The sequence below is a fragment of the Mchenga conophoros genome, linkage group LG18, assembly GCF_057382185.1.
Source record: "Mchenga conophoros isolate Kocher_MC1m ecotype Shallow Benthic linkage group LG18, M_conophoros_male_GT1.1, whole genome shotgun sequence".
Taxonomy (NCBI): Eukaryota; Metazoa; Chordata; class Actinopteri; order Cichliformes; family Cichlidae; genus Mchenga; species Mchenga conophoros.
In genome coordinates, this window is record NC_140543.1 from 37,403,147 (window position 1) to 37,430,241 (window position 27,095).

The window sequence follows — 27,095 nt, forward strand, 5'->3', positions numbered from 1 at the left end:
GGTGTAAAGACGTTAAACTACATATGTGAAGGTCTCATAATGGTTTCACCTCTGCTGATATTTACCCACGCCTTTTTTCCACCCCTTGGCTCATGTGATGTGTTTCATAGTTGGTCAACGACCCTGGCAAAGACAACCCGCTCTGGGTTTTAAATACCTGGGACTCTCCAACGTTTAGTTTTAGATCTAACGAAGGTTCTCAGAGGAGAGGTGAAAGGTCTTCAAGGCACTTAGAGAATTCCAGCTGCTTTCTTTCAAAGCTCATCAGACTACCACGACGTGGATGACTGGGAACCCTTTTTTCTCATTCACTGTGTGCAGTCCCTCTGGAGTCATCCCTGTTGGAGCTTGTCAGTAGCAAAGGCCTGAAGGTACAAAAATGAATACTGAGGAGAGCTTAACACCATTCCTGCTTGAATTTGAAGGCCGATTTAAGTCTATCCTTTCAGAGTTCCAGACTTAAACACATACTTCCTGTGGCTCGTTGGTCTAGGCGTATGATTCTCGCTTAGGGTGCGAGAGGTCCTGGGTTCAAATCCCGGACGAGCCCCCTTAAAATCACAAGCTCTTAGCTTCATGGAATTCTTTGGTAAGACACATTCCTTCTGGGGCATTGTAAATGTGTTGTGTGCCAAACCTTTCTATGTCATCTGTGACATCAACTTGTATTTCTAAAATAACGTTGTTGATTTTGTGAAGGAGTCACTCTCAAGACTCATTGAGTGATGCCATTGACTGCACAGTCCCTGCCACGCAATCTGTATATGTCACATTTTGAGATTGCCTTGGAAACCTTACTGGGCAGGTACTAAAAAAATACCTGTAACCAGGTACTATCACCTAATGGAAACTTTAAAGATCGAGCTGAGTCAAGTTAAGCCAAGCTAGGTAGGTGCAAGTGGAAAAGCGTTAGAGATCACAAACTCTGATCGAAATTGAGGCCATTCAATTTCGGTGTAAAGACGTTAAACTACATATGTGAAGGTCTCATAATGGTTTCACCTCTGCTGATAATTACCCACGCCTTTTTTCCACCCCTTGGCTCATGTGATGTGTTTCATAGTTGGTCAACGACCCTGGTAAAGACAACCCGCTCTGGGTTTTAAATACCTGGGACTCTCCAACGTTTAGTTTTAGATCTAACGAAGGTTCTCAGAGGAGAGGTGAAAGGTCTTCAAGGCACTTAGAGAATTCCAGCTGCTTTCTTTCAAAGCTCATCAGACTACCATGACGTGGATGACTGGGAACCCTTTTTTCTCATTCACTGTGTGCAGTCCCTCTGGAGCAGGGCTCTAGACTAACTTTTTGACATGGGCGCACCGGTACGCCTAACTTTAAAAATTTAGGGGAACCGGCACAAAAGTTAGGCGCACTCAAATTTTTCAACCGCATCGCTTAACACCGCAGTTTTACATGTGCACTTTCTTTGGGGGGGGGAGTCCATACAGACAATATTAATTTCTAAATTATTAACTAACAAACTTGTGCTTAAAGTGCTTTGTCAATATTGTAGAAAATGTTAAAAACTTAATCATCATCTTGGCCTCCTCTGACGACCTGTTTGCTGCTGTCTGCTGCTGAAAGGCCGTGGGGAGAGGGGACACTTGGGCAGTGCATTTACTGCAGCATATAATGTGCTTTTTCAGCATTCAAATATTGATGGCACCGTGTCAGAGCACTGGCTATGAATTTCAGACAGATCAGGCCTTAACTTAACAAAAAAGTTATCAATAGTTCTTTTCATCTTTTCTTATTACCCACAGCTACAGTACATCCACTTCTCTCAGGCCTAGGCTGCTCACTAGGGCTGAGTATCATCACTGATTTCTATAATCCATTCAATTCCGGTTCTCAAAGTCCTGATTTGATTCAATTTAGCCTCAGACAGTCAGAAATATTATAATTCTGATCATTTATCAGTACTGATACACATGAGACTTCATCAGAATTGTGAAAATCACAGCAGATGCCTTTGTGTGAAAGTAACAGAATAAAACACAGGAAAACATGAAGGAGATTTTCCTGGTCTGGCTTTTTATAGCAGATAACCTTAAAAATATTCTGCAATTTTGCATAATTTTAAGAAATTAAAATTTCTTCAGTATTGAACAGCAGAAATTAGGCTTTCTTGTCCGAGGTCATTTAAGTGAAAAAAGAAAAAGCGCTGTAAACAACGCTAGACTGGTGGGTAATAAGCGAATGAATAATGCAGAAAACAGATTTGAGACGGGAAACTGTTCCTGAAGTACAGAGAGAGAGAGAGAGCTGTGCAGGAAGTGTGATTTTTATCGTGGTGGAAGCAAAACAGCAAAAGTCAGAGGGAATTCATGACGACATTGATCAAATGTGAAGCGCAGTTTGCTGCTTCTTTTGCTGCAGGCTTGGTGAATTTTGGTTGGAGAGAGGCAAAACCTGCAGCTCAGAATCAGCGCAAAAAGACGTAAACACAGCGCGGACCCGAAGAATCGCTAAGCTCCGACAGCGTGTCCGTGTTCAGGCCGTCGGGTGAGAAAGCCGAGAAAGACGAAGCTGATTCTGATGTGTTGGGTCCGCTCCGTGTTTAGGTCTTTGTGTGGAATCCGTTAATGAATTGATATCGCTTTATTCAAGCTACTCACCTCTCTCTTCCACCTGCACTTTCAACTGGACCACGGCCAATCAGAGAGGTCCCGCCCCTAACTATCTCTGATTGGTTTAGTCCACGATAGGGGCATAATGTGTGTCTGTTGTTGACCACACGGAGAGTTACAGAGATTTTTTTTTTGTTACCGGAACAGTTGGTCGCACCTGTGCGACCAAATATTTATTTTTAGTCGCACCACTGAAAAATTTGGTCGCATTTGCGACCAAATTGGTCGCACTCTAGAGCCCTGCCTCTGGAGTCATCCCTGTTGGAGCTTGTCAGTAGCAAAGGCCTGAAGGTACAAAAATGAATACTGAAGAGAGCTTAACACCATTCCTGCTTGAATTTGAAGGCCGATTTAAGTCTATCCTTTCAGAGTTCCAGACTTAAACACAGGCTTCCTGTGGCTCGTTGGTCTAGGCGTATGATTCTCGCTTTGGGTGCGAGAGGTCCCGGGTTCAAATCCCGGACGAGCCCCCTTAAAATCACAAGCTCTTAGCTTCATGGAATTCTTTGGAAAGACACATTCCTTCTGGGGCATTGTAAATGTGTTGTGTGCCAAACCGTTCAATGTGACACCAATTTGTCTTTCTAAAACAACGTTTGTGAAGGAGTCACTCTCATGAGTCATTGAGTAATGCCATTGACTGCACAGTCCCTGCCACGCAATCTGTATATGTCACATTTTGAGATTGCCTTGGAAACCTTACTGGGCAGGTACTAAAAAATACCTGTAACCAGGTACTATCACCTAATGGAAACTTTAAAGATCGAGCTGAGTCAAGTTAAGCCAAGCTAGGTAGGTGCTAGTGGAAAAGGGCTATTAGAGATCACAAACTCTGATCGAAATTGAGGCCATTCAATTTCGGTGTAAAGACGTTAAACTACATATGTGAAGGTCTCATAATGGTTTCACCTGAAACCTCTGCTGATATTTACCCACGCCTTTTTTCCACCCCTTGGCTCATGTGATGTGTTTCATAGTTGGTCAACGACCCTGGCAAAGACAACCCGCTCTGGGTTTTAAATACCTGGGACTCTCCAACGTTTGGTTTTAGATCTAACGAAGGTTCTCAGAGGAGAGGTGAAAGGTCTTCAAGGCACTTAGAGAATTCCAGCTGCTTTCTTTCAAAGCTCATCAGACTACCATGACGTGGATGACTGGGAACCCTTTTTTCTCATTCACTGTGTGCAGTCCCTCTGGAGTCATCCCTGTTGGAGCTTGTCAGTAGCAAAGGCCTGAAGGTACAAAAATGAATACTGAAGAGAGCTTAACACCATTCCTGCTTGAATTTGAAGGCCGATTTAAGTCTATCCTTTCAGAGTTCCAGACTTAAACACAGGCTTCCTGTGGCTTGTTGGTCTAGGCGTATGATTCTCGCTTTGGGTGCGAGAGGTCCCGGGTTCAAATCCCGGACGAGCCCCCTTAAAATCACAAGCTCTTACCTTCATGGAATTCTTTGGAAAGACACATTCCTTCTGGGGCATTGTAAATGTGTTGTGTGCCAAACTTTTCTATGTCATCTGTGACATCAACTTGTATTTCTAAAATAACGTTGTTGATTTTGTGAAGGAGTCACTCTCATGACTCATTGAGTGATGCCATTGACTGCACAGTCCCTGCCACGCAATCTGTATATGTCACATTTTGAGATTGCCTTGGAAACCTTACTGGGCAGGTACTAAAAAAATACCTGTAACCAGGTACTATCACCTAATGGAAACTTTAAAGATCGAGCTGAGTCAAGTTAAGCCAAGATAGGTAGGTGCTAGTGGAAAAGGGCTATTAGAGATCACAAACTCTGATCGAAATTGAGGCCATTCAATTTTGGTGTAAAGACGTTAAACTACATATGTGAAGGTCTCATAATGGTTTCACCTGAAACCTCTGCTGATATTTACCCACGCCTTTTTTCCACCCCTTGGCTCATGTGATGTGTTTCATAGTTGGTCAACGACCCTGGCAAAGACAACCCGCTCTGGGTTTTAAATACCTGGGACTCTCCAACGTTTAGTTTTAGATCTAACGAAGGTTCTCAGAGGAGAGGTGAAAGGTCTTCAAGGCACTTAGAGAATTCCAGCTGCTTTCTTTCAAAGCTCATCAGACTACCATGACGTGGATGACTGGGAACCCTTTTTTCTCATTCACTGTGTGCAGTCCCTCTGGAGTCATCCCTGTTGGAGCTTGTCAGTAGCAAAGGCCTGAAGGTACAAAAATGAATACTGAAGAGAGCTTAACACCATTCCTGCTTGAATTTGAAGGCCGATTTAAGTCTATCCTTTCAGAGTTCCAGACTTAAACACATGCTTCCTGTGGCTCGTTGGTCTAGGCGTATGATTCTCGCTTAGGGTGCGAGAGGTCCCGGGTTCAAATCCCGGACGAGCCCCCTTAAAATCACAAGCTCTTAGCTTCATGGAATTCTTTGGTAAGACACATTCCTTCTGGGGCATTGTAAATGTGTTGTGTGCCAAACCGTTCAATGTGATCTGGGACACCAATTTGTCTTTCTAAAACAACGTTTGTGAAGGAGTCACTCTCATGAGTCATTCCATTGACTGCACAGTCCCTGCCACGCAATCTGTATATGTCACATTTTGAGATTGCCTTGGAAACCTTACTGGGCAGGTACTAAAAAATACCTGTAACCAGGTACTATCACCTAATGGAAACTTTAAAGATCGAGCTGAGTCAAGTTAAGCCAAGCTAGGTAGGTGCTAGTGGAAAAGGGCTATTAGAGATCACAAACTCTGATCGAAATTGAGGCCATTCAATTTCGGTGTAAAGACGTTAAACTACATATGTGAAGGTCTCATAATGGTTTCACCTGAAACCTCTGCTGATATTTACCCACGCCTTTTTTCCACCCCTTGGCTCATGTGATGTGTTTCATAGTTGGTCAACGACCCTGGCAAAGACAACCCGCTCTGGGTTTTAAATACCTGGGACTCTCCAACGTTTAGTTTTAGATCTAACGAAGGTTCTCAGAGGAGAGGTGAAAGGTCTTCAAGGCACTTAGAGAATTCCAGCTGCTTTCTTTCAAAGCTCATCAGACTACCATGACGTGGATGACTGGGAACCCTTTTTTCTCATTCACTGTGTGCAGTCCCTCTGGAGTCATCCCTGTTGGAGCTTGTCAGTAGCAAAGGCCTGAAGGTACAAAAATGAATACTGAAGAGAGCTTAACACCATTCCTGCTTGAATTTGAAGGCCGATTTAAGTCTATCCTTTCAGAGTTCCAGACTTAAACACATACTTCCTGTGGCTCGTTGGTCTAGGCGTATGATTCGCGCTTAGGGTGCGAGAGGTCCCGGGTTCAAATCCCGGACGAGCCCCCTTAAAATCACAAGCTCTTAGCTTCATGGAATTCTTTGGTAAGACACATTCCTTCTGGGGCATTGTAAATGTGTTGTGTGCCAAACCTTTCTATGTCATCTGTGACATCAACTTGTATTTCTAAAATAACGTTGTTGATTTTGTGAAGGAGTCACTCTCAAGACTCATTGAGTGATGCCATTGACTGCACAGTCCCTGCCACGCAATCTGTATATGTCACATTTTGAGATTGCCTTGGAAACCTTACTGGGCAGGTACTAAAAAAATACCTGTAACCAGGTACTATCACCTAATGGAAACTTTAAAGATCGAGCTGAGTCAAGTTAAGCCAAGCTAGGTAGGTGCAAGTGGAAAAGCGTTAGAGATCACAAAGTCTGATCGAAATTGAGGCCATTCAATTTCGGTGTAAAGACGTTAAACTACATATGTGAAGGTCTCATAATGGTTTCACCTCTGCTGATAATTACCCACGCCTTTTTTCCACCCCTTGGCTCATGTGATGTGTTTCATAGTTGGTCAACGACCCTGGTAAAGACAACCCGCTCTGGGTTTTAAATACCTGGGACTCTCCAATGTTTAGTTTTAGATCTAACGAAGGTTCTCAGAGGAGAGGTGAAAGGTCTTCAAGGCACTTAGAGAATTCCAGCTGCTTTCTTTCAAAGCTCATCAGACTACCATGACGTGGATGACTGGGAACCCTTTTTTCTCATTCACTGTGTGCAGTCCCTCTGGAGTCATCCCTGTTGGAGCTTGTCAGTAGCAAAGGCCTGAAGGTACAAAAATGAATACTGAAGAGAGCTTAACACCATTCCTGCTTGAATTTGAAGGCCGATTTAAGTCTATCCTTTCAGAGTTCCAGACTTAAACACAGGCTTCCTGTGGCTCGTTGGTCTAGGCGTATGATTCTCGCTTTGGGTGCGAGAGGTCCCGGGTTCAAATCCCGGACGAGCCCCCTTAAAATCACAAGCTCTTAGCTTCATGGAATTCTTTGGTAAGACACATTCCTTCTGGGGCATTGTAAATGTGTTGTGTGCCAAACCGTTCAATGTGATCTGGGACACCAATTTGTCTTTCTAAAACAACGTTTGTGAAGGAGTCACTCTCATGAGTCATTGACTGCACAGTCCCTGCCACGCAATCTGTATATGTCACATTTTGAGATTGCCTTGGAAACCTTACTGGGCAGGTACTAAAAAATACCTGTAACCAGGTACTATCACCTAATGGAAACTTTAAAGATCGAGCTGAGTCAAGTTAAGCCAAGCTAGGTAGGTGCTAGTGGAAAACGGCTATTAGAGATCACAAACTCTGATCGAAATTGAGGCCATTCAATTTCGGTGTAAAGACGTTAAACTACATATGTGAAGGTCTCATAATGGTTTCACCTGAAACCTCTGCTGATATTTACCCACGCCTTTTTTCCACCCCTTGGCTCATGTGATGTGTTTCATAGTTGGTCAACGACCCTGGCAAAGACAACCCGCTCTGGGTTTTAAATACCTGGGACTCTCCAACGTTTAGTTTTAGATCTAACGAAGGTTCTCAGAGGAGAGGTGAAAGGTCTTCAAGGCACTTAGAGAATTCCAGCTGCTTTCTTTCAAAGCTCATCAGACTACCACGACGTGGATGACTGGGAACCCTTTTTTCTCATTCACTGTGTGCAGTCCCTCTGGAGTCATCCCTGTTGGAGCTTGTCAGTAGCAAAGGCCTGAAGGTACAAAAATGAATACTGAGGAGAGCTTAACACCATTCCTGCTTGAATTTGAAGGCCGATTTAAGTCTATCCTTTCAGAGTTCCAGACTTAAACACATACTTCCTGTGGCTCGTTGGTCTAGGCGTATGATTCTCGCTTAGGGTGCGAGAGGTCCCGGGTTCAAATCCCGGACGAGCCCCCTTAAAATCACAAGCTCTTAGCTTCATGGAATTCTTTGGTAAGACACATTCCTTCTGGGGCATTGTAAATGTGCTGTGTGCCAAACCTTTCTATGTCATCTGTGACATCAACTTGTATTTCTAAAATAACGTTGTTGATTTTGTGAAGGAGTCACTCTCAAGACTCATTGAGTGATGCCATTGACTGCACAGTCCCTGCCACGCAATCTGTATATGTCACATTTTGAGATTGCCTTGGAAACCTTACTGGGCAGGTACTAAAAAAATACCTGTAACCAGGTACTATCACCTAATGGAAACTTTAAAGATCGAGCTGAGTCAAGTTAAGCCAAGCTAGGTAGGTGCAAGTGGAAAAGCGTTAGAGATCACAAACTCTGATCGAAATTGAGGCCATTCAATTTCGGTGTAAAGACGTTAAACTACATATGTGAAGGTCTCATAATGGTTTCACCTCTGCTGATAATTACCCACGCCTTTTTTCCACCCCTTGGCTCATGTGATGTGTTTCATAGTTGGTCAACGACCCTGGTAAAGACAACCCGCTCTGGGTTTTAAATACCTGGGACTCTCCAACGTTTAGTTTTAGATCTAACGAAGGTTCTCAGAGGAGAGGTGAAAGGTCTTCAAGGCACTTAGAGAATTCCAGCTGCTTTCTTTCAAAGCTCATCAGACTACCATGACGTGGATGACTGGGAACCCTTTTTTCTCATTCACTGTGTGCAGTCCCTCTGGAGTCATCCCTGTTGGAGCTTGTCAGTAGCAAAGGCCTGAAGGTACAAAAATGAATACTGAAGAGAGCTTAACACCATTCCTGCTTGAATTTGAAGGCCGATTTAAGTCTATCCTTTCAGAGTTCCAGACTTAAACACATACTTCCTGTGGCTCGTTGGTCTAGGCGTATGATTCTCGCTTAGGGTGCGAGAAGTCCCGGGTTCAAATCCCGGACGAACCCCCTGAACATCACAAGCTCTAAGCTTCATGGAATTCTTTGGTAAGACACATTCCTTCTGGGGCATTGTAAATGTGTTGTGTGCCAAACCGTTCAATGTGATCTGGGACACCAATTTGTCTTTCTAAAACAACGTTTGTGAAGGAGTCACTCTCATGAGTCATTGAGTGATGCCATTGACTGCACAGTCCCTGCCACGCAATCTGTATATGTCACATTTTGAGATTGCCTTGGAAACCTTACTGGGCAGGTACTAAAAAAATACCTGTAACCAGGTACTATCACCTAATGGAAACTTTAAAGATCGAGCTGAGTCAAGTTAAGCCAAGCTAGGTAGGTGCAAGTGGAAAAGCGTTAGAGATCACAAACTCTGATCGAAATTGAGGCCATTCAATTTCGGTGTAAAGACGTTAAACTACATATGTGAAGGTCTCATAATGGTTTCACCTCTGCTGATAATTACCCACGCCTTTTTTCCACCCCTTGGCTCATGTGATGTGTTTCATAGTTGGTCAACGACCCTGGTAAAGACAACCCGCTCTGGGTTTTAAATACCTGGGACTCTCCAACGTTTAGTTTTAGATCTAACGAAGGTTCTCAGAGGAGAGGTGAAAGGTCTTCAAGGCACTTAGAGAATTCCAGCTGCTTTCTTTCAAAGCTCATCAGACTACCATGACGTGGATGACTGGGAACCCTTTTTTCTCATTCACTGTGTGCAGTCCCTCTGGAGCAGGGCTCTAGACTAACTTTTTGACATGGGCGCACCGGTACGCCTAACTTTAAAAATTTAGGGGAACCGGCACAAAAGTTAGGCGCACTCAAATTTTTCAACCGCATCGCTTAACACCGCAGTTTTACATGTGCACTTTCTTTGGGGGGGGAAGTCCATACAGACAATATTAATTTCTAAATTATTAACTAACAAACTTGTGCTTAAAGTGCTTTGTCAATATTGTAGAAAATGTTAAAAACTTAATCATCATCTTGGCCTCCTCTGACGACCTGTTTGCTGCTGTCTGCTGCTGAAAGGCCGTGGGGAGAGGGGACACTTGGGCAGTGCATTTACTGCAGCATATAATGTGCTTTTTCAGCATTCAAATATTGATGGCACCGTGTCAGAGCACTGGCTATGAATTTCAGACAGATCAGGCCTTAACTTAACAAAAAAGTTATCAATAGTTCTTTTCATCTTTTCTTATTACCCACAGCTACAGTACATCCACTTCTCTCAGGCCTAGGCTGCTCACTAGGGCTGAGTATCATCACTGATTTCTATAATCCATTCAATTCCGGTTCTCAAAGTCCTGATTTGATTCAATTTAGCCTCAGACAGTCAGAAATATTATAATTCTGATCATTTATCAGTACTGATACACATGAGACTTCATCAGAATTGTGAAAATCACAGCAGATGCCTTTGTGTGAAAGTAACAGAATAAAACACAGGAAAACATGAAGGAGATTTTCCTGGTCTGGCTTTTTATAGCAGATAACCTTAAAAATATTCTGCAATTTTGCATAATTTTAAGAAATTAAAATTTCTTCAGTATTGAACAGCAGAAATTAGGCTTTCTTGTCCGAGGTCATTTAAGTGAAAAAAGAAAAAGCGCTGTAAACAACGCTAGACTGGTGGGTAATAAGCGAATGAATAATGCAGAAAACAGATTTGAGACGGGAAACTGTTCCTGAAGTACAGAGAGAGAGAGAGAGCTGTGCAGGAAGTGTGATTTTTATCGTGGTGGAAGCAAAACAGCAAAAGTCAGAGGGAATTCATGACGACATTGATCAAATGTGAAGCGCAGTTTGCTGCTTCTTTTGCTGCAGGCTTGGTGAATTTTGGTTGGAGAGAGGCAAAACCTGCAGCTCAGAATCAGCGCAAAAAGACGTAAACACAGCGCGGACCCGAAGAATCGCTAAGCTCCGACAGCGTGTCCGTGTTCAGGCCGTCGGGTGAGAAAGCCGAGAAAGACGAAGCTGATTCTGATGTGTTGGGTCCGCTCCGTGTTTAGGTCTTTGTGTGGAATCCGTTAATGAATTGATATCGCTTTATTCAAGCTACTCACCTCTCTCTTCCACCTGCACTTTCAACTGGACCACGGCCAATCAGAGAGGTCCCGCCCCTAACTATCTCTGATTGGTTTAGTCCACGATAGGGGCATAATGTGTGTCTGTTGTTGACCACACGGAGAGTTACAGAGATTTTTTTTTTGTTACCGGAACAGTTGGTCGCACCTGTGCGACCAAATATTTATTTTTAGTCGCACCACTGAAAAATTTGGTCGCATTTGCGACCAAATTGGTCGCACTCTAGAGCCCTGCCTCTGGAGTCATCCCTGTTGGAGCTTGTCAGTAGCAAAGGCCTGAAGGTACAAAAATGAATACTGAAGAGAGCTTAACACCATTCCTGCTTGAATTTGAAGGCCGATTTAAGTCTATCCTTTCAGAGTTCCAGACTTAAACACAGGCTTCCTGTGGCTCGTTGGTCTAGGCGTATGATTCTCGCATTGGGTGCGAGAGGTCCCGGGTTCAAATCCCGGACGATCCCCCTTAAAATCACAAGCTCTTAGCTTCATGGAATTCTTTGGAAAGACACATTCCTTCTGGGGCATTGTAAATGTGTTGTGTGCCAAACCGTTCAATGTGATCTGGGACACCAATTTGTCTTTCTAAAACAACGTTTGTGAAGGAGTCACTCTCATGAGTCATTGAGTGATGCCATTGACTGCACAGTCCCTGCCACGCAATCTGTATATGTCACATTTTGAGATTGCCTTGGAAAGCTTACTGGGCAGGTACTAAAAAATACCTGTAACCAGGTACTATCACCTAATGGAAACTTTAAAGATCGAGCTGAGTCAAGTTAAGCCAAGCTAGGTAGGTGCTAGTGGAAAAGGGCTATTAGAGATCACAAACTCTGATCGAAATTGAGGCCATTCAATTTCGGTGTAAAGACGTTAAACTACATATGTGAAGGTCTCATAATGGTTTCACCTCTGCTGATATTTACCCACGCCTTTTTTCCACCCCTTGGCTCATGTGATGTGTTTCATAGTTGGTCAACGACCCTGGTAAAGACAACCCGCTCTGGGTTTTAAATACCTGGGACTCTCCAACGTTTAGTTTTAGATCTAACGAAGGTTCTCAGAGGAGAGGTGAAAGGTCTTCAAGGCACTTAGAGAATTCCAGCTGCTTTCTTTCAAAGCTCATCAGACTACCATGACGTGGATGACTGGGAACCCTTTTTTCTCATTCACTGTGTGCAGTCCCTCTGGAGTCATCCCTGTTGGAGCTTGTCAGTAGCAAAGGCCTGAAGGTACAAAAATGAATACTGAAGAGAGCTTAACACCATTCCTGCTTGAATTTGAAGACCGATTTAAGTCTGTCCTTTCAGAGTTCCAGACTTAAACACAGGCTTCCTGTGGCTCGTTGGTCTAGGCGTATGATTCTCGCATTGGGTGCGAGAGGTCCCGGGTTCAAATCCCGGACGAGCCCCCTTAAAATCACAAGCTCTTAGCTTCATGGAATTCTTTGGAAAGACACATTCCTTCTGGGGCATTGTAAATGTGTTGTGTGCCAAACCGTTCAATGTGATCTGGGACACCAATTTGTCTTTCTAAAACAACGTTTGTGAAGGAGTCACTCTCATGAGTCATTGAGTGATGCCATTGACTGCACAGTCCCTGCCACGCAATCTGTATATGTCACATTTTGAGATTGCCTTGGAAAGCTTACTGGGCAGGTACTAAAAAATACCTGTAACCAGGTACTATCACCTAATGGAAACTTTAAAGATCGAGCTGAGTCAAGTTAAGCCAAGCTAGGTAGGTGCTAGTGGAAAAGGGCTATTAGAGATCACAAACTCTGATCGAAATTGAGGCCATTCAATTTCGGTGTAAAGACGTTAAACTACATATGTGAAGGTCTCATAATGGTTTCACCTCTGCTGATATTTACCCACGCCTTTTTTCCACCCCTTGGCTCATGTGATGTGTTTCATAGTTGGTCAACGACCCTGGTAAAGACAACCCGCTCTGGGTTTTAAATACCTGGGACTCTCCAACGTTTAGTTTTAGATCTAACGAAGGTTCTCAGAGGAGAGGTGAAAGGTCTTCAAGGCACTTAGAGAATTCCAGCTGCTTTCTTTCAAAGCTCATCAGACTACCATGACGTGGATGACTGGGAACCCTTTTTTCTCATTCACTGTGTGCAGTCCCTCTGGAGTCATCCCTGTTGGAGCTTGTCAGTAGCAAAGGCCTGAAGGTACAAAAATGAATACTGAAGAGAGCTTAACACCATTCCTGCTTGAATTTGAAGACCGATTTAAGTCTATCCTTTCAGAGTTCCAGACTTAAACACAGGCTTCCTGTGGCTCGTTGGTCTAGGCGTATGATTCTCGCTTTGGGTGCGAGAGGTCCCGGGTTCAAATCCCGGACGAGCCCCCTTAAAATCACAAGCTCTTAGCTTCATGGAATTCTTTGGAAAGACACATTCCTTCTGGGGCATTGTAAATGTGTTGTGTGCCAAACCGTTCAATGTGATCTGGGACACCAATTTGTCTTTCTAAAACAACGTTTGTGAAGGAGTCACTCTCATGAGTCATTGAGTGATGCCATTGACTGCACAGTCCCTGCCATGCAATCTGTATATGTCACATTTTGAGATTGCCTTGGAAACCTTACTGGGCAGGTACTAAAAAATACCTGTAACCAGGTACTATCACCTAATGGAAACTTTAAAGATCGAGCTAAGTTAAGCCAAGCTAGGTAGGTGCTAGTGGAAAAGGGCTATTAGAGATCACAAACTCTGATCGAAATTGAGGCCATTCAATTTCGGTGTAAAGACGTTAAACTACATATGTGAAGGTCTCATAATGGTTTCACCTCTGCTGATAATTACCCACGCCTTTTTTCACACCTTGGCTCATGTGATGTGTTTCATAGTTGGTCAACGACCCTGGTAAAGACAACCCCATCTAGGGTTTAAATACCTGGGACTCTCCAACGTTTAGTTTTAGATCTAACGAAGGTTCTCAGAGGAGAGGTGAAAGGTCTTCAAGGCACTTAGAGAATTCCAGCTGCTTTCTTTCAAAGCTCATCAGACTACCATGACGTGGATGACTGGGAACCCTTTTTTCTCATTCACTGTGTGCAGTCCCTCTGGAGTCATCCCTGTTGGAGCTTGTCAGTAGCAAAGGCCTGAAGGTACAAAAATGAATACTGAAGAGAGCTTAACACCATTCCTGCTTGAATTTGAAGACCGATTTAAGTCTATCCTTTCAGAGTTCCAGACTTAAACACAGGCTTCCTGTGGCTCGTTGGTCTAGGCGTATGATTCTCGCTTTGGGTGCGAGAGGTCCCGGGTTCAAATCCCGGACGAGCCCCCTTAAAATCACAAGCTCTTAGCTTCATGGAATTCTTTGGAAAGACACATTCCTTCTGGGGCATTGTAAATGTGTTGTGTGCCAAACCGTTCAATGTGATCTGGGACACCAATTTGTCTTTCTAAAACAACGTTTGTGAAGGAGTCACTCTCATGAGTCATTGAGTGATGCCATTGACTGCACAGTCCCTGCCATGCAATCTGTATATGTCACATTTTGAGATTGCCTTGGAAACCTTACTGGGCAGGTACTAAAAAATACCTGTAACCAGGTACTATCACCTAATGGAAACTTTAAAGATCGAGCTAAGTTAAGCCAAGCTAGGTAGGTGCTAGTGGAAAAGGGCTATTAGAGATCACAAACTCTGATCGAAATTGAGGCCATTCAATTTCGGTGTAAAGACGTTAAACTACATATGTGAAGGTCTCATAATGGTTTCACCTGAAACCTCTGCTGATATTTACCCACGCCTTTTTTCCACCCCTTGGCTCATGTGATGTGTTTCATAGTTGGTCAACGACCCTGGTAAAGACAACCCGCTCTGGGTTTTAAATACCTGGGACTCTCCAACGTTTAGTTTTAGATCTAACGAAGGTTCTCAGAGGAGAGGTGAAAGGTCTTCAAGGCACTTAGAGAATTCCAGCTGCTTTCTTTCAAAGCTCATCAGACTACCATGACGTGGATGACTGGGAACCCTTTTTTCTCATTCACTGTGTGCAGTCCCTCTGGAGTCATCCCTGTTGGAGCTTGTCAGTAGCAAAGGCCTGAAGGTACAAAAATGAATACTGAAGAGAGCTTAACACCATTCCTGCTTGAATTTGAAGACCGATTTAAGTCTATCCTTTCAGAGTTCCAGACTTAAACACAGGCTTCCTGTGGCTCGTTGGTCTAGGCGTATGATTCTCGCTTTGGGTGCGAGAGGTCCCGGGTTCAAATCCCGGACGAGCCCCCTTAAAATCACAAGCTCTTAGCTTCATGGAATTCTTTGGAAAGACACATTCCTTCTGGGGCATTGTAAATGTGTTGTGTGCCAAACCGTTCAATGTGATCTGGGACACCAATTTGTCTTTCTAAAATAACGTTTGTGAAGGAGTCACTCTCATGACTCATTGAGTGATGCCATTGACTGCACAGTCCCTGCCATGCAATCTGTATATGTCACATTTTGAGATTGCCTTGGAAACCTTACTGGGCAGGTACTAAAAAATACCTGTAACCAGGTACTATCACCTAATGGAAACTTTAAAGATCGAGCTAAGTTAAGCCAAGCTAGGTAGGTGCTAGTGGAAAAGGGCTATTAGAGATCACAAACTCTGATCGAAATTGAGGCCATTCAATTTCGGTGTAAAGACGTTAAACTACATATGTGAAGGTCTCATAATGGTTTCACCTCTGCTGATAATTACCCACGCCTTTTTTCACACCTTGGCTCATGTGATGTGTTTCATAGTTGGTCAACGACCCTGGTAAAGACAACCCCATCTAGGGTTTAAATACCTGGGACTCTCCAACGTTTAGTTTTAGATCTAACGAAGGTTCTCAGAGGAGAGGTGAAAGGTCTTCAAGGCACTTAGAGAATTCCAGCTGCTTTCTTTCAAAGCTCATCAGACTACCATGACGTGGATGACTGGGAACCCTTTTTTCTCATTCACTGTGTGCAGTCCCTCTGGAGTCATCCCTGTTGGAGCTTGTCAGTAGCAAAGGCCTGAAGGTACAAAAATGAATACTGAAGAGAGCTTAACACCATTCCTGCTTGAATTTGAAGACCGATTTAAGTCTATCCTTTCAGAGTTCCAGACTTAAACACAGGCTTCCTGTGGCTCGTTGGTCTAGGCGTATGATTCTCGCATTGGGTGCGAGAGGTCCCGGGTTCAAATCCCGGACGAGCCCCCTTAAAATCACAAGCTCTTAGCTTCATGGAATTCTTTGGAAAGACACATTCCTTCTGGGGCATTGTAAATGTGTTGTGTGCCAAACCGTTCAATGTGATCTGGGACACCAATTTGTCTTTCTAAAACAACGTTTGTGAAGGAGTCACTCTCATGAGTCATTGAGTGATGCCATTGACTGCGCAGTCCCTGCCACACAATCTGTATATGTCACATTTTGAGATTGCCTTGGAAACCTTACTGGGCAGGTACTAAAAAATACCTGTAACCAGGTACTATCACCTAATGGAAACTTTAAAGATCGAGCTGAGTCAAGTTAAGCCAAGCTAGGTAGGTGCTAGTGGAAAAGGGCTATTAGAGATCACAAACTCTGATCGAAATTGAGGCCATTCAATTTCGGTGTAAAGACGTTAAACTACATATGTGAAGGTCTCATAATGGTTTCACCTCTGCTGATAATTACCCACGCCTTTTTTCACACCTTGGCTCATGTGATGTGTTTCATAGTTGGTCAACGACCCTGGTAAAGACAACCCCATCTAGGGTTTAAATACCTGGGACTCTCCAACATTTAGTTTTAGATCTAACGAAGGTTCTCAGAGGAGAGGTGAAAGGTCTTCAAGGCACTTAGAGAATTCCAGCTGCTTTCTTTCAAAGCTCATCAGACTACCATGACGTGGATGACTGGGAACCCTTTTTTCTCATTCACTGTGTGCAGTCCCTCTGGAGTCATCCCTGTTGGAGCTTGTCAGTAGCAAAGGCCTGAAGGTACAAAAATGAATACTGAAGAGAGCTTAACACCATTCCTGCTTGAATTTGAAGACCGATTTAAGTCTATCCTTTCAGAGTTCCAGACTTAAACACAGGCTTCCTGTGGCTCGTTGGTCTAGGCGTATGATTCTCGCTTTGGGTGCGAGAGGTCCCGGGTTCAAATCCCGGACGAGCCCCCTTAAAATCACAAGCTCTTAGCTTCATGGAATTCTTTGGAAAGACACATTCCTTCTGGGGCATTGTAAATGTGTTGTGTGCCAAACCGTTCAATGTGATCTGGGACACCAATTTGTCTTTCTAAAACAACGTTTGTGAAGGAGTCACTCTCATGAGTCATTGAGTGATGCCATTGACTGCACAGTCCCTGCCACGCAATCTGTATATGTCACATTTTGAGATTGCCTTGGAAACCTTACTGGGCAGGTACTAAAAAATACCTGTAACCAGGTACTATCACCTAATGGAAACTTTAAAGATCGAGCTGAGTCAAGTTAAGCCAAGCTAGGTAGGTGCTAGTGGAAAAGGGCTATTAGAGATCACAAACTCTGATCGAAATTGAGGCCATTCAATTTCGGTGTAAAGACGTTAAACTACATATGTGAAGGTCTGATAATGGTTTCACCTCTGCTGATATTTACCCACGCCTTTTTTCCACCCCTTGGCTCATGTGATGTGTTTCATAGTTGGTCAACGACCCTGGTAAAGACAACCCCATCTAGGGTTTAAATACCTGGGACTCTCCAACATTTAGTTTTAGATCTAACGAAGGTTCTCAGAGGAGAGGTGAAAGGTCTTCAAGGCACTTAGAGAATTCCAGCTGCTTTCTTTCAAAGCTCATCAGACTACCATGACGTGGATGACTGGGAACCCTTTTTTCTCATTCACTGTGTGCAGTCCCTCTGGAGTCATCCCTGTTGGAGCTTGTCAGTAGCAAAGGCCTGAAGGTACAAAAATGAATACTGAAGAGAGCTTAACACCATTCCTGCTTGAATTTGAAGGCCGATTTAAGTCTATCCTTTCAGAGTTCCAGACTTAAACACATACTTCCTGTGGCTCGTTGGTCTAGGCGTATGATTCTCGCTTAGGGTGCGAGAGGTCCCGGGTTCAAATCCCGGACGAGCCCCCTTAAAATCACAAGCTCTTAGCTTCATGGAATTCTTTGGTAAGACACATTCCTTCTGGGGCATTGTAAATGTGTTGTGTGCCAAACCTTTCTATGTCATCTGTGACATCAACTTGTATTTCTAAAACAATGTTTGTGAAGGAGTCACTCTCATGAGTCATTGAGTGATGCCATTGACTGCACAGTCCCTGCCACGCAATCTGTATATGTCACATTTTGAGATTGCCTTGGAAACCTTACTGGGCAGGTACTAAAAAAATACCTGTAACCAGGTACTATCACCTAATGGAAACTTTAAAGATCGAGCTGAGTCAAGTTAAGCCAAGCTAGGTAGGTGCTAGTGGAAAAGGGCTATTAGAGATCACAAACTCTGATCGAAATTGAGGCCATTCAATTTCGGTGTAAAGACGTTAAACTACATATGTGAAGGTCTGATAATGGTTTCACCTCTGCTGATAATTACCCACGCCTTTTTTCACACCTTGGCTCATGTGATGTGTTTCATAGTTGGTCAACGACCCTGGTAAAGACAACCCCATCTAGGGTTTAAATACTTGGGACTCTCCAACATTTAGTTTTAGATCTAACGAAGGTTCTCAGAGGAGAGGTGAAAGGTCTTCAAGGCACTTAGAGAATTCCAGCTGCTTTCTTTCAAAGCTCATCAGACTACCATGACGTGGATGACTGGGAACCCTTTTTTCTCATTCACTGTGTGCAGTCCCTCTGGAGTCATCCCTGTTGGAGCTTGTCAGTAGCAAAGGCCTGAAGGTACAAAAATGAATACTGAAGAGAGCTTAACACCATTCCTGCTTGAATTTGAAGACCGATTTAAGTCTATCCTGTCAGAGTTCCAGACTTAAACACAGGCTTCCTGTGGCTCGTTGGTCTAGGCGTATGATTCTCGCTTAGGGTGCGAGAGGTCCCGGGTTCAAATCCCGGACGAGCCCCCTTAAAATCACAAGCTCTTACCTTCATGGAATTCTTTGGTAAGACACATTCCTTCTGGGGCATTGTAAATGTGTTGTGTGCCAAACCTTTCTATGTCATCTGTGACATCAACTTGTATTTCTAAAATAACGTTGTTGATTTTGTGAAGGAGTCACTCTCATGACTCATTGAGTGATGCCATTGACTGCACAGTCCCTGCCACGCAATCTGTATATGTCACATTTTGAGATTGCCTTGGAAACCTTACTGGGCAGGTACTAAAAAATACCTGTAACCAGGTACTATCACCTAATGGAAACTTTAAAGATCGAGCTGAGTCAAGTTAAGCCAAGCTAGGTAGGTGCTAGTGGAAAAGGGCTATTAGAGATCACAAACTCTGATCGAAATTGAGGCCATTCAATTTCGGTGTAAAGACGTTAAACTACATATGTGAAGGTCTCATAATGGTTTCACCTGAAACCTCTGCTGATATTTACCCACGCCTTTTTTCCACCCCTTGGCTCATGTGATGTGTTTCATAGTTGGTCAACGACCCTGGTAAAGACAACCCGCTCTGGGTTTTAAATACCTGGGACTCTCCAACGTTTAGTTTTAGATCTAACGAAGGTTCTCAGAGGAGAGGTGAAAGGTCTTCAAGGCACTTAGAGAATTCCAGCTGCTTTCTTTCAAAGCTCATCAGACTACCATGACGTGGATGACTGGGAACCCTTTTTTCTCATTCACTGTGTGCAGTCCCTCTGGAGTCATCCCTGTTGGAGCTTGTCAGTAGCAAAGGCCTGAAGGTACAAAAATGAATACTGAAGAGAGCTTAACACCATTCCTGCTTGAATTTGAAGACCGATTTAAGTCTATCCTTTCAGAGTTCCAGACTTAAACACAGGCTTCCTGTGGCTCGTTGGTCTAGGCGTATGATTCTCGCTTTGGGTGCGAGAGGTCCCGGGTTCAAATCCCGGACGAGCCCCCTTAAAATCACAAGCTCTTAGCTTCATGGAATTCTTTGGTAAGACACATTCCTTCTGGGGCATTGTAAATGTGTTGTGTGCCAAACCGTTCAATGTGATCTGGGACACCAATTTGTCTTTCTAAAACAACGTTTGTGAAGGAGTCACTCTCATGAGTCATTGAGTGATGCCATTGACTGCACAGTCCCTGCCATGCAATCTGTATATGTCACATTTTGAGATTGCCTTGGAAACCTTACTGGGCAGGTACTAAAAAATACCTGTAACCAGGTACTATCACCTAATGGAAACTTTAAAGATCGAGCTAAGTTAAGCCAAGCTAGGTAGGTGCTAGTGGAAAAGGGCTATTAGAGATCACAAACTCTGATCGAAATTGAGGCCATTCAATTTCGGTGTAAAGACGTTAAACTACATATGTGAAGGTCTCATAATGGTTTCACCTCTGCTGATAATTACCCACGCCTTTTTTCACACCTTGGCTCATGTGATGTGTTTCATAGTTGGTCAACGACCCTGGTAAAGACAACCCCATCTAGGGTTTAAATACCTGGGACTCTCCAACGTTTAGTTTTAGATCTAACGAAGGTTCTCAGAGGAGAGGTGAAAGGTCTTCAAGGCACTTAGAGAATTCCAGCTGCTTTCTTTCAAAGCTCATCAGACTACCATGACGTGGATGACTGGGAACCCTTTTTTCTCATTCACTGTGTGCAGTCCCTCTGGAGTCATCCCTGTTGGAGCTTGTCAGTAGCAAAGGCCTGAAGGTACAAAAATGAATACTGAAGAGAGCTTAACACCATTCCTGCTTGAATTTGAAGACCGATTTAAGTCTATCCTTTCAGAGTTCCAGACTTAAACACAGGCTTCCTGTGGCTCGTTGGTCTAGGCGTATGATTCTCGCATTGGGTGCGAGAGGTCCCGGGTTCAAATCCCGGACGAGCCCCCTTAAAATCACAAGCTCTTAGCTTCATGGAATTCTTTGGAAAGACACATTCCTTCTGGGGCATTGTAAATGTGTTGTGTGCCAAACCGTTCAATGTGATCTGGGACACCAATTTGTCTTTCTAAAACAACGTTTGTGAAGGAGTCACTCTCATGAGTCATTGAGTGATGCCATTGACTGCGCAGTCCCTGCCACACAATCTGTATATGTCACATTTTGAGATTGCCTTGGAAACCTTACTGGGCAGGTACTAAAAAATACCTGTAACCAGGTACTATCACCTAATGGAAACTTTAAAGATCGAGCTGAGTCAAGTTAAGCCAAGCTAGGTAGGTGCTAGTGGAAAAGGGCTATTAGAGATCACAAACTCTGATCGAAATTGAGGCCATTCAATTTCGGTGTAAAGACGTTAAACTACATATGTGAAGGTCTCATAATGGTTTCACCTCTGCTGATAATTACCCACGCCTTTTTTCACACCTTGGCTCATGTGATGTGTTTCATAGTTGGTCAACGACCCTGGTAAAGACAACCCCATCTAGGGTTTAAATACCTGGGACTCTCCAACATTTAGTTTTAGATCTAACGAAGGTTCTCAGAGGAGAGGTGAAAGGTCTTCAAGGCACTTAGAGAATTCCAGCTGCTTTCTTTCAAAGCTCATCAGACTACCATGACGTGGATGACTGGGAACCCTTTTTTCTCATTCACTGTGTGCAGTCCCTCTGGAGTCATCCCTGTTGGAGCTTGTCAGTAGCAAAGGCCTGAAGGTACAAAAATGAATACTGAAGAGAGCTTAACACCATTCCTGCTTGAATTTGAAGACCGATTTAAGTCTATCCTTTCAGAGTTCCAGACTTAAACACAGGCTTCCTGTGGCTCGTTGGTCTAGGCGTATGATTCTCGCTTTGGGTGCGAGAGGTCCCGGGTTCAAATCCCGGACGAGCCCCCTTAAAATCACAAGCTCTTAGCTTCATGGAATTCTTTGGAAAGACACATTCCTTCTGGGGCATTGTAAATGTGTTGTGTGCCAAACCGTTCAATGTGATCTGGGACACCAATTTGTCTTTCTAAAACAACGTTTGTGAAGGAGTCACTCTCATGAGTCATTGAGTGATGCCATTGACTGCACAGTCCCTGCCACGCAATCTGTATATGTCACATTTTGAGATTGCCTTGGAAACCTTACTGGGCAGGTACTAAAAAAATACCTGTAACCAGGTACTATCACCTAATGGAAACTTTAAAGATCGAGCTGAGTCAAGTTAAGCCAAGCTAGGTAGGTGCTAGTGGAAAAGGGCTATTAGAGATCACAAACTCTGATCAAAATTGAGGCCATTCAATTTCGGTGTAAAGACGTTAAACTACATATGTGAAGGTCTCATAATGGTTTCACCTCTGCTGATAATTACCCACGCCCTTTTTCACACCTTGGCTCATGTGATGTGTTTCATAGTTGGTCAACGACCCTGGTAAAGACAACCCCATCTAGGGTTTAAATACCTGGGACTCTCCAACGTTTAGTTTTAGATCTAACGAAGGTTCTCAGAGGAGAGGTGAAAGGTCTTCAAGGCACTTAGAGAATTCCAGCTGCTTTCTTTCAAAGCTCATCAGACTACCATGACGTGGATGACTGGGAACCCTTTTTTCTCATTCACTGTGTGCAGTCCCTCTGGAGTCATCCCTGTTGGAGCTTGTCAGTAGCAAAGGCCTGAAGGTACAAAAATGAATACTGAAGAGAGCTTAACACCATTCCTGCTTGAATTTGAAGACCGATTTAAGTCTATCCTTTCAGAGTTCCAGACTTAAACACAGGCTTCCTGTGGCTCGTTGGTCTAGGCGTATGATTCTCGCTTTGGGTGCGAGAGGTCCTGGTTTCAAATCCCGGACGAGCCCCCTTAAAATCACAAGCTGTTATCTTCATGGAATTCTTTGGAAAGACACATTCCTTCTGGGGCATTGTAAATGTGTTGTGTGCCAAACCGTTCAATGTGTTCTGGGACACCAATTTGTCTTTCTAAAACAACGTTTGTGAAGGAGTCACTCTCATGAGTCATTGAGTGATGCCATTGACTGCACAGTCCCTGCCACGCAATCTGTATATGTCACATTTTGAGATTGCCTTGGAAACCTTACTGGGCAGGTACTAAAAAAATACCTGTAACCAGGTACTATCACCTAATGGAAACTTTAAAGATCGAGCTGAGTCAAGTTAAGCCAAGCTAGGTAGGTGCTAGTGGAAAAGGGCTATTAGAGATCACAAACTCTGATCGAAATTGAGGCCATTCAATTTCGGTGTAAAGACGTTAAACTACATATGTGAAGGTCTCATAATGGTTTCACCTCTGCTGATAATTACCCACGCCTTTTTTCCACCCCTTGGCTCATGTGATGTGTTTCATAGTTGGTCAACGACCCTGGTAAAGACAACCCGCTCTGGGTTTTAAATACCTGGGACTCTCCAATGTTTAGTTTTAGATCTAACGAAGGTTCTCAGAGGAGAGGTGAAAGGTCTTCAAGGCACTTAGAGAATTCCAGCTGCTTTCTTTCAAAGCTCATCAGACTACCATGACGTGGATGACTGGGAACCCTTTTTTTCTCATTCACTGTGTGCAGTCCCTCTGGAGTCATCCCTGTTGGAGCTTGTCAGTAGCAAAGGCCTGAAGGTACAAAAATGAATACTGAAGAGAGCTTAACACCATTCCTGCTTGAATTTGAAGACCGATTTAAGTCTATCCTTTCAGAGTTCCAGACTTAAACACATACTTCCTGTGGCTCGTTGGTCTAGGCGTATGATTCTCGCTTTGGGTGCGAGAGGTCCCGGGTTCAAATCCCGGACGAGCCCCCTTAAAATCACAAGCTCTTAGCTTCATGGAATTCTTTGGAAAGACACATTCCTTCTGGGGCATTGTAAATGTGTTGTGTGCCAAACCGTTCAATGTGATCTGGGACACCAATTTGTCTTTCTAAAACAACGTTTGTGAAGGAGTCACTCTCATGAGTCATTGAGTGATGCCATTGACTGCACAGTCCCTGCCACGCAATCTGTATATGTCACATTTTGAGATTGCCTTGGAAACCTTACTGGGCAGGTACTAAAAAACTACCTGTAACCAGGTACTATCACCTAATGGAAACTTTAAAGATCGAGCTGAGTCAAGTTAAGCCAAGCTAGGTAGGTGCAAGTGGAAAAGCGTTAGAGATCACAAAGTCTGATCGAAATTGAGGCCATTCAATTTCGGTGTAAAGACGTTAAACTACATATGTGAAGGTCTCATAATGGTTTCACCTCTGCTGATAATTACCCACGCCTTTTTTCCACCCCTTGGCTCATGTGATGTGTTTCATAGTTGGTCAACGACCCTGGTAAAGACAACCCGCTCTGGGTTTTAAATACCTGGGACTCTCCAACGTTTAGTTTTAGATCTAACGAAGGTTCTCAGAGGAGAGGTGAAAGGTCTTCAAGGCACTTAGAGAATTCCAGCTGCTTTCTTTCAAAGCTCATCAGACTACCATGACGTGGATGACTGGGAACCCTTTTTTCTCATTCACTGTGTGCAGTCCCTCTGGAGTCATCCCTGTTGGAGCTTGTCAGTAGCAAAGGCCTGAAGGTACAAAAATGAATACTGAAGAGAGCTTAACACCATTCCTGCTTGAATTTGAAGACCGATTTAAGTCTATCCTTTCAGAGTTCCAGACTTAAACACAGGCTTCCTGTGGCTCGTTGGTCTAGGCGTATGATTCTCGCTTTGGGTGCGAGAGGTCCCGGGTTCAAATCCCGGACGAGCCCCCTTAAAATCACAAGCTCTTAGCTTCATGGAATTCTTTGGAAAGACACATTCCTTCTGGGGCATTGTAAATGTGTTGTGTGCCAAACCGTTCAATGTGATCTGGGACACCAATTTGTCTTTCTAAAACAACGTTTGTGAAGGAGTCACTCTCATGAGTCATTGAGTGATGCCATTGACTGCACAGTCCCTGCCACGCAATCTGTATATGTCACATTTTGAGATTGCCTTGGAAACCTTACTGGGCAGGTACTAAAAAATACCTGTAACCAGGTACTATCACCTAATGGAAACTTTAAAGATCGAGCTGAGTCAAGTTAAGCCAAGCTAGGTAGGTGCTAGTGGAAAAGGCCTATTAGAGATCACAAACTCTGATCGAAATTGAGGCCATTCAATTTCGGTGTAAAGACGTTAAACTACATATGTGAAGGTCTCATAATGGTTTCACCTGAAACCTCTGCTGATATTTACCCACGCCTTTTTTCCACCCCTTGGCTCATGTGATGTGTTTCATAGTTGGTCAACGACCCTGGTAAAGACAACCCGCTCTGGGTTTTAAATACCTGGGACTCTCCAATGTTTAGTTTTAGATCTAACGAAGGTTCTCAGAGGAGAGGTGAAAGGTCTTCAAGGCACTTAGAGAATTCCAGCTGCTTTCTTTCAAAGCTCATCAGACTACCATGACGTGGATGACTGGGAACCCTTTTTTCTCATTCACTGTGTGCAGTCCCTCTGGAGTCATCCCTGTTGGAGCTTGTCAGTAGCAAAGGCCTGAAGGTACAAAAATGAATACTGAAGAGAGCTTAACACCATTCCTGCTTGAATTTGAAGGCCGATTTAAGTCTATCCTTTCAGAGTTCCAGACTTAAACACATGCTTCCTGTGGCTCGTTGGTCTAGGCGTATGATTCTCGCTTTGGGTGCGAGAGGTCCCGGTTTCAAATCCTGGACGATCCCCCTTAAAATCACAAGCTCTTAGCTTCATGGAATTCTTTGGTAAGACACATTCCTTCTGGGGCATTGTAAATGTGTTGTGTGCCAAACCTTTCTATGTCATCTGTGACATCAACTTGTATTTCTAAAATAACGTTCATGATTTTGTGAAGGAGTCACTCTCATGACTCATTGAGTGATGCCATTGACTGCACAGTCCCTGCCACGCAATCTGTATATGTCACATTTTGAGATTGCCTTGGAAACCTTACTGGGCAGGTACTAAAAAAATACCTGTAACCAGGTACTATCACCTAATGGAAACTTTAAAGATCGAGCTGAGTCAAGTTAAGCCAAGCTAGGTAGGTGCAAGTGGAAAAGCGTTAGAGATCACAAAGTCTGATCGAAATTGAGGCCATTCAATTTCGGTGTAAAGACGTTAAACTACATATGTGAAGGTCTCATAATGGTTTCACCTCTGCTGATAATTACCCACGCCTTTTTTCCACCCCTTGGCTCATGTGATGTGTTTCATAGTTGGTCAACGACCCTGGTAAAGACAACCCCATCTAGGGTTTAAATACCTGGGACTCTCCAACATTTAGTTTTAGATCTAACGAAGGTTCTCAGAGGAGAGGTGAAAGGTCTTCAAGGCACTTAGAGAATTCCAGCTGCTTTCTTTCAAAGCTCATCAGACTACCATGACGTGGATGACTGGGAACCCTTTTTTCTCATTCACTGTGTGCAGTCCCTCTGGAGTCATCCCTGTTGGAGCTTGTCAGTAGCAAAGGCCTGAAGGTACAAAAATGAATACTGAAGAGAGCTTAACACCATTCCTGCTTGAATTTGAAGGCCGATTTAAGTCTATCCTTTCAGAGTTCCAGACTTAAACACATACTTCCTGTGGCTCGTTGGTCTAGGCGTATGATTCTCGCTTAGGGTGCGAGAGGTCCCGGGTTCAAATCCCGGACGAGCCCCCTTAAAATCACAAGCTCTTAGCTTCATGGAATTCTTTGGTAAGACACATTCCTTCTGGGGCATTGTAAATGTGTTGTGTGCCAAACCTTTCTATGTCATCTGTGACATCAACTTGTATTTCTAAAATAACGTTGTTGATTTTGTGAAGGAGTCACTCTCATGACTCATTGAGTGATGCCATTGACTGCACAGTCCCTGCCACGCAATCTGTATATGTCACATTTTGAGATTGCCTTGGAAACCTTACTGGGCAGGTACTAAAAAATACCTGTAACCAGGTACTATCACCTAATGGAAACTTTAAAGATCGAGCTGAGTCAAGTTAAGCCAAGCTAGGTAGGTGCTAGTGGAAAAGGGCTATTAGAGATCACAAACTCTGATCGAAATTGAGGCCATTCAATTTCGGTGTAAAGACGTTAAACTACATATGTGAAGGTCTCATAATGGTTTCACCTGAAACCTCTGCTGATATTTACCCACGCCTTTTTTCACACCTTGGCTCATGTGATGTGTTTCATAGTTGGTCAACGACCCTGGTAAAGACAACCCCATCTAGGGTTTAAATACCTGGGACTCTCCAACATTTA

General features: G+C 43.7%; 17 non-coding genes across 17 annotated transcripts; all 17 read left to right on the forward strand.

The window, feature by feature from the left end:
• The first annotated feature begins 478 nt into the window (after nt 1–478).
• trnap-agg (transfer RNA proline (anticodon AGG)) lies at nt 479–550 on the forward strand. The gene has a single exon. It is a non-coding gene; the product is annotated as a tRNA-Pro (tRNA).
• Nucleotides 551–3,028: 2,478 nt separating this feature from the next.
• Nucleotides 3,029–3,100, forward strand: trnap-ugg (transfer RNA proline (anticodon UGG)). Its single transcript has one exon. It is a non-coding gene; the product is annotated as a tRNA-Pro (tRNA).
• An 875-nt stretch (nt 3,101–3,975) lies between these two features.
• Nucleotides 3,976–4,047, forward strand: trnap-ugg (transfer RNA proline (anticodon UGG)). The gene has a single exon. It is a non-coding gene; the product is annotated as a tRNA-Pro (tRNA).
• An 891-nt stretch (nt 4,048–4,938) lies between these two features.
• On the forward strand, nt 4,939–5,010 carry trnap-agg (transfer RNA proline (anticodon AGG)). Its single transcript has one exon. It is a non-coding gene; the product is annotated as a tRNA-Pro (tRNA).
• Nucleotides 5,011–6,837: 1,827 nt separating this feature from the next.
• On the forward strand, nt 6,838–6,909 carry trnap-ugg (transfer RNA proline (anticodon UGG)). Its single transcript has one exon. It is a non-coding gene; the product is annotated as a tRNA-Pro (tRNA).
• An 869-nt stretch (nt 6,910–7,778) lies between these two features.
• trnap-agg (transfer RNA proline (anticodon AGG)) lies at nt 7,779–7,850 on the forward strand. The gene has a single exon. It is a non-coding gene; the product is annotated as a tRNA-Pro (tRNA).
• A 5,317-nt stretch (nt 7,851–13,167) lies between these two features.
• trnap-ugg (transfer RNA proline (anticodon UGG)) lies at nt 13,168–13,239 on the forward strand. The gene has a single exon. It is a non-coding gene; the product is annotated as a tRNA-Pro (tRNA).
• An 869-nt stretch (nt 13,240–14,108) lies between these two features.
• Nucleotides 14,109–14,180, forward strand: trnap-ugg (transfer RNA proline (anticodon UGG)). The gene has a single exon. It is a non-coding gene; the product is annotated as a tRNA-Pro (tRNA).
• Nucleotides 14,181–15,057: 877 nt separating this feature from the next.
• On the forward strand, nt 15,058–15,129 carry trnap-ugg (transfer RNA proline (anticodon UGG)). Its single transcript has one exon. It is a non-coding gene; the product is annotated as a tRNA-Pro (tRNA).
• A 1,815-nt stretch (nt 15,130–16,944) lies between these two features.
• trnap-ugg (transfer RNA proline (anticodon UGG)) lies at nt 16,945–17,016 on the forward strand. The gene has a single exon. It is a non-coding gene; the product is annotated as a tRNA-Pro (tRNA).
• Nucleotides 17,017–17,891: 875 nt separating this feature from the next.
• Nucleotides 17,892–17,963, forward strand: trnap-agg (transfer RNA proline (anticodon AGG)). Its single transcript has one exon. It is a non-coding gene; the product is annotated as a tRNA-Pro (tRNA).
• An 875-nt stretch (nt 17,964–18,838) lies between these two features.
• On the forward strand, nt 18,839–18,910 carry trnap-agg (transfer RNA proline (anticodon AGG)). Its single transcript has one exon. It is a non-coding gene; the product is annotated as a tRNA-Pro (tRNA).
• Nucleotides 18,911–19,800: 890 nt separating this feature from the next.
• Nucleotides 19,801–19,872, forward strand: trnap-ugg (transfer RNA proline (anticodon UGG)). The gene has a single exon. It is a non-coding gene; the product is annotated as a tRNA-Pro (tRNA).
• Nucleotides 19,873–21,687: 1,815 nt separating this feature from the next.
• trnap-ugg (transfer RNA proline (anticodon UGG)) lies at nt 21,688–21,759 on the forward strand. Its single transcript has one exon. It is a non-coding gene; the product is annotated as a tRNA-Pro (tRNA).
• Nucleotides 21,760–23,583: 1,824 nt separating this feature from the next.
• On the forward strand, nt 23,584–23,655 carry trnap-ugg (transfer RNA proline (anticodon UGG)). Its single transcript has one exon. It is a non-coding gene; the product is annotated as a tRNA-Pro (tRNA).
• An 873-nt stretch (nt 23,656–24,528) lies between these two features.
• Nucleotides 24,529–24,600, forward strand: trnap-ugg (transfer RNA proline (anticodon UGG)). The gene has a single exon. It is a non-coding gene; the product is annotated as a tRNA-Pro (tRNA).
• Nucleotides 24,601–26,435: 1,835 nt separating this feature from the next.
• On the forward strand, nt 26,436–26,507 carry trnap-agg (transfer RNA proline (anticodon AGG)). Its single transcript has one exon. It is a non-coding gene; the product is annotated as a tRNA-Pro (tRNA).
• The last annotated feature ends 588 nt before the right edge of the window (nt 26,508–27,095 follow it).